Genomic DNA, 8,205 nt, shown 5'->3' with positions numbered 1-8,205 from the left:
GGCTCAGTAGGTTAAGCCTCTGACTTAGGCTCAGGTCATGATCTCACGGTTTGTGAGTTCGAGCCCCACGTTGGGCTCTGTGTTGACAGCTTGGAGCCCGGAGCCTGTTTCAGATTCTGTGTCTTCCTCTCTCTCTGTCCCTCCCCAACTTGTGCTCTCTCTCTCAAAAATAAATAAACATTAAAAAAATTTTAAAAATAAGATAAAAAATAAAAATGCAAAAAAGGTGGTTGGGAGCTCAGTGTGGATGGGCAGGGCTGGTTGACTAGTAGGTTTCACTGTGTGTTGATCAGTGGTCAGCTACTCGGTCAGTGGTTGACCCTCACCTCCTCAAATGTGTGTCTGTTCCCTAGAGCCCTTCGGTTAGTCCAGAAAAGAATCCAAACTCTTGCTTAGAAGAGTACAAGCCAAACTTGCCAGATTTCTGAGAAGGAAAAATGAGGAAATGGAGCTGGGGTTTCATGTGAGGACACTCGCTTAATCTTGCTGTGTTCAGTTGTACATCTCTGCTGTCTGCTTAGCACAAAAGAAGAAAAAAATACATATGGACTAGAAAAGAGGAAATCAATTCAGTCCATATAGATTGTCTTTATAACCAGGTTGGAGAACACAAAATCAATACACAAAAATCAACTGCATTTTTCTATTACCCACTAACAGAAATCAAAATTTTAAAATAGTAATACTTACAGTATCACCAAAAGGCATGAAATATTTAGGGATAAATCTGATCAAATATCTCCAATATCTGTACGTGATAACTATTAAACACTAATGAAATATATCAAAGAAGACCTAAAATAGATATACCATGTTCATGGCTTAGAAGAGTCGAAGTTGTTAAAATGTCAATTCTTCCAAAATGGATCTACAGATTCGACACAAAACCAATCAAGATCACAGCAGGATTTCTTCAAAGGAAATGTCAAGCTATTATAAAAATTATATGGTAAGACAAAGAACTTATAATAGCTACGGCAATTCTGAAAAAAAAAAAAAATCAAAGTTGAAGGACACACACTGATTTCAACAGAAGGAACCCAATAGAATTTAAGTAAGGAGTTGGAATGAAAAATTCACTAGAAGGTGTGATCAGGCAAAAAAATAATCAGCAAACTTGAAGATACATTAACTGAAATTACATAGTCTAAGAAGAAGACTTCATGACATTGGATTTGACAATGACTTCTTGTATATAACACCAAAAGCACAGACAACAAAAGCAAAAATGGACAGAACTACATCAAACTTAAAAAACTTCTGTGCATCATAAATTAAAAAAAAAAAAAAACACCACAAAAACTGTGCATCCATGGAAACTGCTGAGAGAGCAAAAAGGCAATCTACAGAGTAGGAGAATATTTGAAATCATGTATCTGATAAGGAGTTAACAAGAATAAAGAATTCTACAACTCAACAACAATAACAAAAATAACCCCATTACAAAATTGGCAGGGATTCAAACATATTTTTCCGAATATATACAAACAGCTAACAAACAGATGAAAAGTGTGCTCAACATCATTAATTATCAGACTCAGGAAATCAAAACCATAATGAGATATCACCTCATACCCCTAAGGTTGGCCACTATCAAAAAAACAGAAACAAAAACAAAAAAAAAAAAAACATCCCACCAAACCCCAGAAAATAACAACTGTTGGTGACGATGTGAAGAAATTGGAACCCTTGTGTGCTGTTGATAGGAATTTAAATTGGTGCAGCCTCTATGAAAAACAGTATGGAGGTTCCTCAAAAACTTAAAAGTAGAATTACCATGCGATCCAGCAATCCCACTTCTGGGTATATATTCAAAAGAACTGAAAGCAAGATCTTAAAGAAATATTTGCACACCCATGTTCACTGCAGTGTTGTTCACGATAGCAGAGAAGAGGAAACAATCCAAATGTCCACTGGTGGATTAATGGATTTACAATGTGGTATGGGGCATCTGGGTGGCTCAGTTGGTTAGGCATCTGACTTCGGCTCCGGTCATGATCTCACGGTTCATGAGTTCAAGCCCTGCGTCGGGCTCTGTGCTGACAGCTCGGAGCCTGGAGCCTGCTTCAGATTCTGTGTCTCCCTCTCTCTCTGCCCCTCCCCTGCTCGTGCTCTGTCTCTCTCAAAAATAAATAAACATTAAAAAATAATTTTTTTAATCACAATGAAATATCGTTTCATAAATGGCTCTCGCTAAAAAACAAAAAAGACAGAAAACAAGTTTTGGGGAGGATTCAGAGAAACCAGAACCTCAGGCAGTGCTGGTGGGAATGTAAAACAGTGCAGCTACCGTGGAGAACGGTTGGGTCACTGTTCAAAAAGGTACACATTCGGGCGCCTGGGTGGCACAGTCGGTTAAGCGTCCGACTTCAGCCAGGTCACGATCTCGCGGTCCGTGAGTTCGAGCCCCGCGTCAGGCTCCGGGCTGATGGCTCAGAGCCTGGAGCCTGCTTCCGATTCTGTGTCTCCCTCTCTCTCTGCCCCTCCCCCGTTCATGCTCTGTCTCTCTCTGTCCCAAAAATAAATAAACGTTGAAAAAAAAATTAAAAAAAAAACAAAAAACAAAAAACAAAAAGGTACACATTCAATCACCAATGACCCACCAATCTCCATTAGATATGTACCCGAAAGCACTAAAACGAGGTATTCACAGAAAAACCTGTACAGAAACGTTCCAGCATATTATTCTTAAGAGCTAAAGAGAGGAACTAATCCTAATGTCAATCAACTGATGAACTGATAAATCAAATGTGATCTGTCCACTCGGTGGGATATTATTCAACCATAAGGAGCGAAGGACGAACATTCGCTACAAGCCGGATAAGCCTTGGAAACACTGCGCTAAGTGGAAGAAGCCAGACACAAAAGGTCACGTATCATGTGGCTCCATTGAAATGAACGTCCAGGACAGGGAAATCCATAGAGACAGAGAGAAGCTCGGTGCTTTCCAGGGAGGGGAAAGGGAGGCATTGGGAGGGACACGGCGCGGGGCTTCTTTTTGGGCCGAGGAAACCGTTCTTGAGCTAACGCCCTAAAGCCACTGAATCTCACAGTGTAAGATAGTTACAACGGAGAATTTTGGGTTATATAAATTTTACCTCCGTTTTGAAAATAACGGAATTATGCACTTAAAACAGATGCATTCATCATACGTGACCCCTCAATAGAGTTTTTTAAAAAAGAGCAGGCGGGGGCGCCTGGGGGGCTCAGTCGGTTGAGTGCCCGACTTCGGCTCAGGTCATGATCTCACAGTTCATGGGTTCGAGCCCCGTGTCGGGCTCTGTGCTGACAGCTCGGAGCCCGGAGCCTGCTTCTGATTCTGTGTCTCCCCCTCTCTGTGCCCCTCCCCCGCTCATGCTCTCTGTCTCTCTCTCAAAAATGAATAAACATTTTTTTAAAAATTAAAAAAAAAAAAGAGAGAGCAGGTGCTGAGTTCTCCTTCAGGAAATGGGCTCTTTCTGGCCATTTGTCCCTCCATATTCATCTTGGACTCAACTTCGGAAACTCCTCCGAATAACCTACATTGGCTCAAATTCATGTTGATTCTGACAGAAACTTCAAGTAACGGTGCTTTAAGCAATAAGTCAGTCTACTTTTTCTCTCCGTTCCTGGAACAGGCAGAGGTGTTAGGACCTATGCTCACTCTCTCGACCAGAAACTTCCAACACAACCAGTCTCTGCCCTCCCAGAGGTCCTTAACTGTCACGTTCTCACAGTTTTCCCCTGGCCGCTTGGACAGAAGCAGGTGCCCTCTTACTGTGGACACCCGAGTACACTGTTAATTACTTCAGCCCGTTCATTCACTTTCCCGACAATCATGCATCCAACACCTTCTTCCAAAGGGACCATTCCAGGGGCTGTGAAAGCCTTGCTAGTTCTCACTATTTGTTTTTTTTAATGTTTATTTCTTGAGAGACAGAGAGCGAGCTTTTGCGTGAGCACGCAAAGGGCAGAGGGAAAGGGCAGAGAGAGAGACAGAGAGAGAATCCCAAGCAGGCTCCACGCTGTCAGCACAGAGCCTGACGTGGGGCTCGAGCCCACGAACCGTGAGATCATGACCTGAGCCGAAATCAAGAATTAGACGCTTAACTGGCTGAGCCACCCAGGCGCCCCTATTTCTTATCATTCTACCTATACATTTACTGTTTGCCAGTCTGGGGCCTGCCCCTCTCCCTGGAACATTAAGCTTCAGGACCATAATCTGTTTGACAGTCATTGTAGCCTCACTATAGCACAGACCCAGCAGAGAGTAGATGACAAACATTTGTGGATTTAATACACAAAATGTCAGCTCAAAGTATTATTTTAATTTTAGTTAAAATTAGGGACATGAAAGGTGCGTGGGTGGTTCAGTCGGTTGAGTGTCCAACTTTAGCTCAAGGCATGATATCTCAGTTCATGGTTTCAAGCCCCACATCGGGCTCTGTGCTGACAGCTCAGAGCCTGGAGCCTGCTTCGGATTCTGTGTCTCCCTCTCATGCTCTGTCTCTCAAAAATAAATAAGTGTTAAAAAAAATTAATTTTAAAAAACTTTTAAAATTAGAGGCAATCATCTCAAAGGAGGGAAAATTTTATGTTAAAAGAATTACTAGCCTTTATCAGATAAAAGAAATCAAAGTTTTTTTCCTTTTGTTTTTATTTTTTTAAGTCTATTTATTTTGAGAAACAAAGCACACGAGCAGGAGAGAACAGAGGGAGAGGGAGAGATTGAGAATCCCAAGCAGGCTCCGTGCTGTCAGCTCAGAGCCTGATGCAGGGCTCCAACTCATGAACCATGAGATCATGACCTGAGCTGAAGATGTGACGCTCAGCAGACTGAGCCCCCCAGGGGCCCCCAAAAGTTTTTTCCTTAACCTGAGAAAGCAAGGATACAGACTCAGTCTCTAGCTTCCAGCAAGCAGGCTATCATACATGGGGTGACCACGTAATGTACTGTACAAGCTGGAACTTTCTGAGATATCAGGTGAGAAACCCAATATACAAATGAACAATAGCCAGGCTATATATAAAAGCAAAACTCTGGGGGCGCTTGGGTGGCTCAGTCAGTTAAGCATCCACCTCTTGGTCACGATCTCACGGTTTGTGAGTTTGAGCCCCACATCAAGCTCTGCGCTGACAGCGTGGAGCCTTCTTGGGACTCTCTTTCTTCTTCTCTGTCTGCCCTGCTCTCACTTGCACTCTCTAAATAAATATAAATCATCTCTAAATAAATATCAATCAATCAATCAATGAATCAATCCAACAGAACTCTGCCTTACAACCTGCAGCATCCAACCCAGGAAGCCAGTAGTCTGGCTGATAGAAACGCCAGACCATTAATCTAACAAATAATCCAGGAGGCCAAACAATAAATCCTATTAACAACTGGCCCCACATGGCCAGGACTCCATTAATAACTGACAGCTTCCCTGGTTTTCGTCCCCACTCCCAACTTTAGGACCAACCGGAAAGAGCCGAGTCCACGCCCCTAATCACGTAGGATGCCCTGCTTCTATACACCCTCCTGCAGCTTCCCCAGGCCAACAGCCTCCAACCAGGGCACCCCGGACGCCGTCCCTGTCTCAGCCACAAAGCTTCCCCACCCCTCCGCGTCCCTTTGAGTCTCTGCCAGAATGCAAGTGATGGTGGTGGCCTCCCCTGCTATTGCCAAGTTCTGAATAGTCTTTGCCTGTTCTCGTTTGGGAGATTTTCATGTATTTCCACCAATTGCTACACTATTAATAACCATGCTGGATCAAGAGGTAGAAATCGGGACTATCCTAAGTCAGGATATAGATCACCCAAATTATAAAGCACAATTAGGCTGCCAGTGAGATACAAAGTTTGGGAGGGCCAAGGCGTGAAGCACAGAAGGTGACATGTGCCAGTACCACTAGGTGGGGTTGGAGGACATTCCAATTACTGCAGGAAGTTCTTGAGATCGTATGCACTCGGGTTACTACTCAGTCATCTTTTTGGTTTAGATGTAGGATACTATTTAATCTGAACACTAGAATTGATGGAAGTTGTCTTCAGAGAAATAATTACTAGCAGGAAATCCACTGGAAAATGTTCAAGCATACCATCATCAATACCTAGTATTAACTTATTTTCAATTACTGCCTGCTGCGCCTGATGTAGTAAGATGGTGAAAAACATAATGCTTGCCCTTAAGAAGTAGGCATTGTGGAAAAGTACTTCAGGTCTGTAGGGGTCACATAATTTGCAAACTTTCCCAGTGCAATATTTTTTTTTTAATTTTTTAAATGTTTATTTATATGTGAGAGAGACAGAGCATGAGTGGGGGAAGGGCGCAGAGAAAGGGAGACACAGAATCCAAAGCAGGCCCCAGGCACTGAGCTGTCAGCACAGAGCCCGATGCAGGGTTCAAACTCACAAACTGTTAGATCATGGCCTGAGCCGTCGGATTCTTAGCCGACTGAGCCACCCAGGTGCCCCTTTCCCAGTGCAATATTAAAATAACAGGCTACTTGTTCAAAAAGTTTTAAGAATTCCAAGGTGGAAACACTGTGTGTCAATTGTATTTCCAAGAAAAGAAGAAAGAAATCCTTTGATTAGGATCAATGAGAACTACTATATTGCTTAAAAGTAGTACCTTCCTGGGGCGCCTGGGTGGCGCAGTCGGTTAAGCGTCCGACTTCAGCCAGGTCACGATCTCGCGGTCCGTGAGTTCGAGCCCCGCGTCAGGCTCTGGGCTGATGGCTCAGAGCCTGGACCTGCTTCCGATTCTGTGTCTCCCTCTCTCTCTGCCCCTCCCCCGTTCATGCTCTGTCTCTCTCTGTCCCAAAAATAAATAAACGTTGAAAAAAAAAAAAATTAAAAAAAAAAAAAGTAATACCTTCCTTTGACAGCCATACAAACATTTTTAAAAAGCCTAAAATTCTAGTGTTTAGGGTATTAAATTTCTTAATTAAATTAGGGTTGACAAAAAGATGGTCAAAAAAATAATTATCAAAGATGGTGCATTTCATATCATATATTTTAAATGTTTAATGCTTTTAACGATGAAATACTGTGAATACTATTACATTCAGCAAAATACATTTTTTAAGTTTATTTATTTTTATTATTTTTTTTAACATGAACTTTATTGGCAAATTGGTTTCCACACAGTTTATTTATTTTGAGAGAGAGAGAGAGAGAGCGGGGAAGGGGCAGAGAGAGGGGGAGAGAGAGAATCCCAAGCAGGCTCCACACTGTGAGCGTGCAGCCCAATACAGGGCTTGACCCACGAACCATGAGATCATGACATGAGCCAAAATGAAGAGTCAGACGCTTAACCGACAGAGCCACCCAGGTGCCCCAGCAAAATATTTAAGTTTATGTATTTGAGAGAGAGTGTGTGTGAGCACGAGAGAGTGAGGGAGGGCAGGGAGGGAAAGAGAATTCTAAGCAGACTCCACACTGTCAACGCAGAGCCTAAACCGTGAGATCATGACCTAAACTGAAATCAAGAGTCAGACACTTAACCGACAGAGCCACCCAGGCACCCCTAAGCAAAATATTTTTTTTTAATGTTTATTTATTTTTGAGAGAGAGAGAGAGAGCACGAGCGGGGAAGGGGCGGAGAGAGAAGGAGACACAGACCCCGAAGCAGGCTCCAGGCTCTAACTTATCAGCACAGAGCCGGATGCAGGGCTCGAACCCATGAGCTGTGAGATCATAACCTGAGCCGAAGTCGGACATTTAACCGACTGGGCCACCCAGGCACCCCTAAGCAAAACATTTAAAAAAAAACAACACATATAGGGGCACCTGTGCATGCACAGGTCATGCACCCATGAAGCCAGCCCTAAATGTAGAATAGTATTCTATGACAAATTACAGACTACAAACCATGCTGCTTTGTATGCAGTGTGATGCTGCTGGGCCCTTTAGCCTGCTTTTTTCTGTGTGATACATTTCACATGCACAGAATTAAATTACGTTTAAAAAGTTACTGGGCGTTGACTGTATTTGTGTTATTTACTGTATGAAATCTTCCCTAAAGCTTAATATAATCAAGTACATAAGTAACCTAATCATAAAAAAAGATATTGTAAAAAGGTATAATCGTAATTCTTTTGCTTTTCCCCACAAGACTCAAGGGCAGGGCAGGGACCGGAACTGGGAGGCACTCTAAATTTTTGTTCAGTGAGAGGAGGGTTCCCTGGGTGGAGATTGTAACGAAGGGAAGTATCTGGAAAGGCTGAAAGGGAGATGGTT

The sequence above is a fragment of the Prionailurus bengalensis genome, chromosome E4 (genome assembly GCF_016509475.1).
Source record: "Prionailurus bengalensis isolate Pbe53 chromosome E4, Fcat_Pben_1.1_paternal_pri, whole genome shotgun sequence".
Lineage (NCBI taxonomy): Eukaryota > Metazoa > Chordata > Mammalia > Carnivora > Felidae > Prionailurus > Prionailurus bengalensis.
This window is presented reverse-complemented; position numbering follows the sequence as displayed.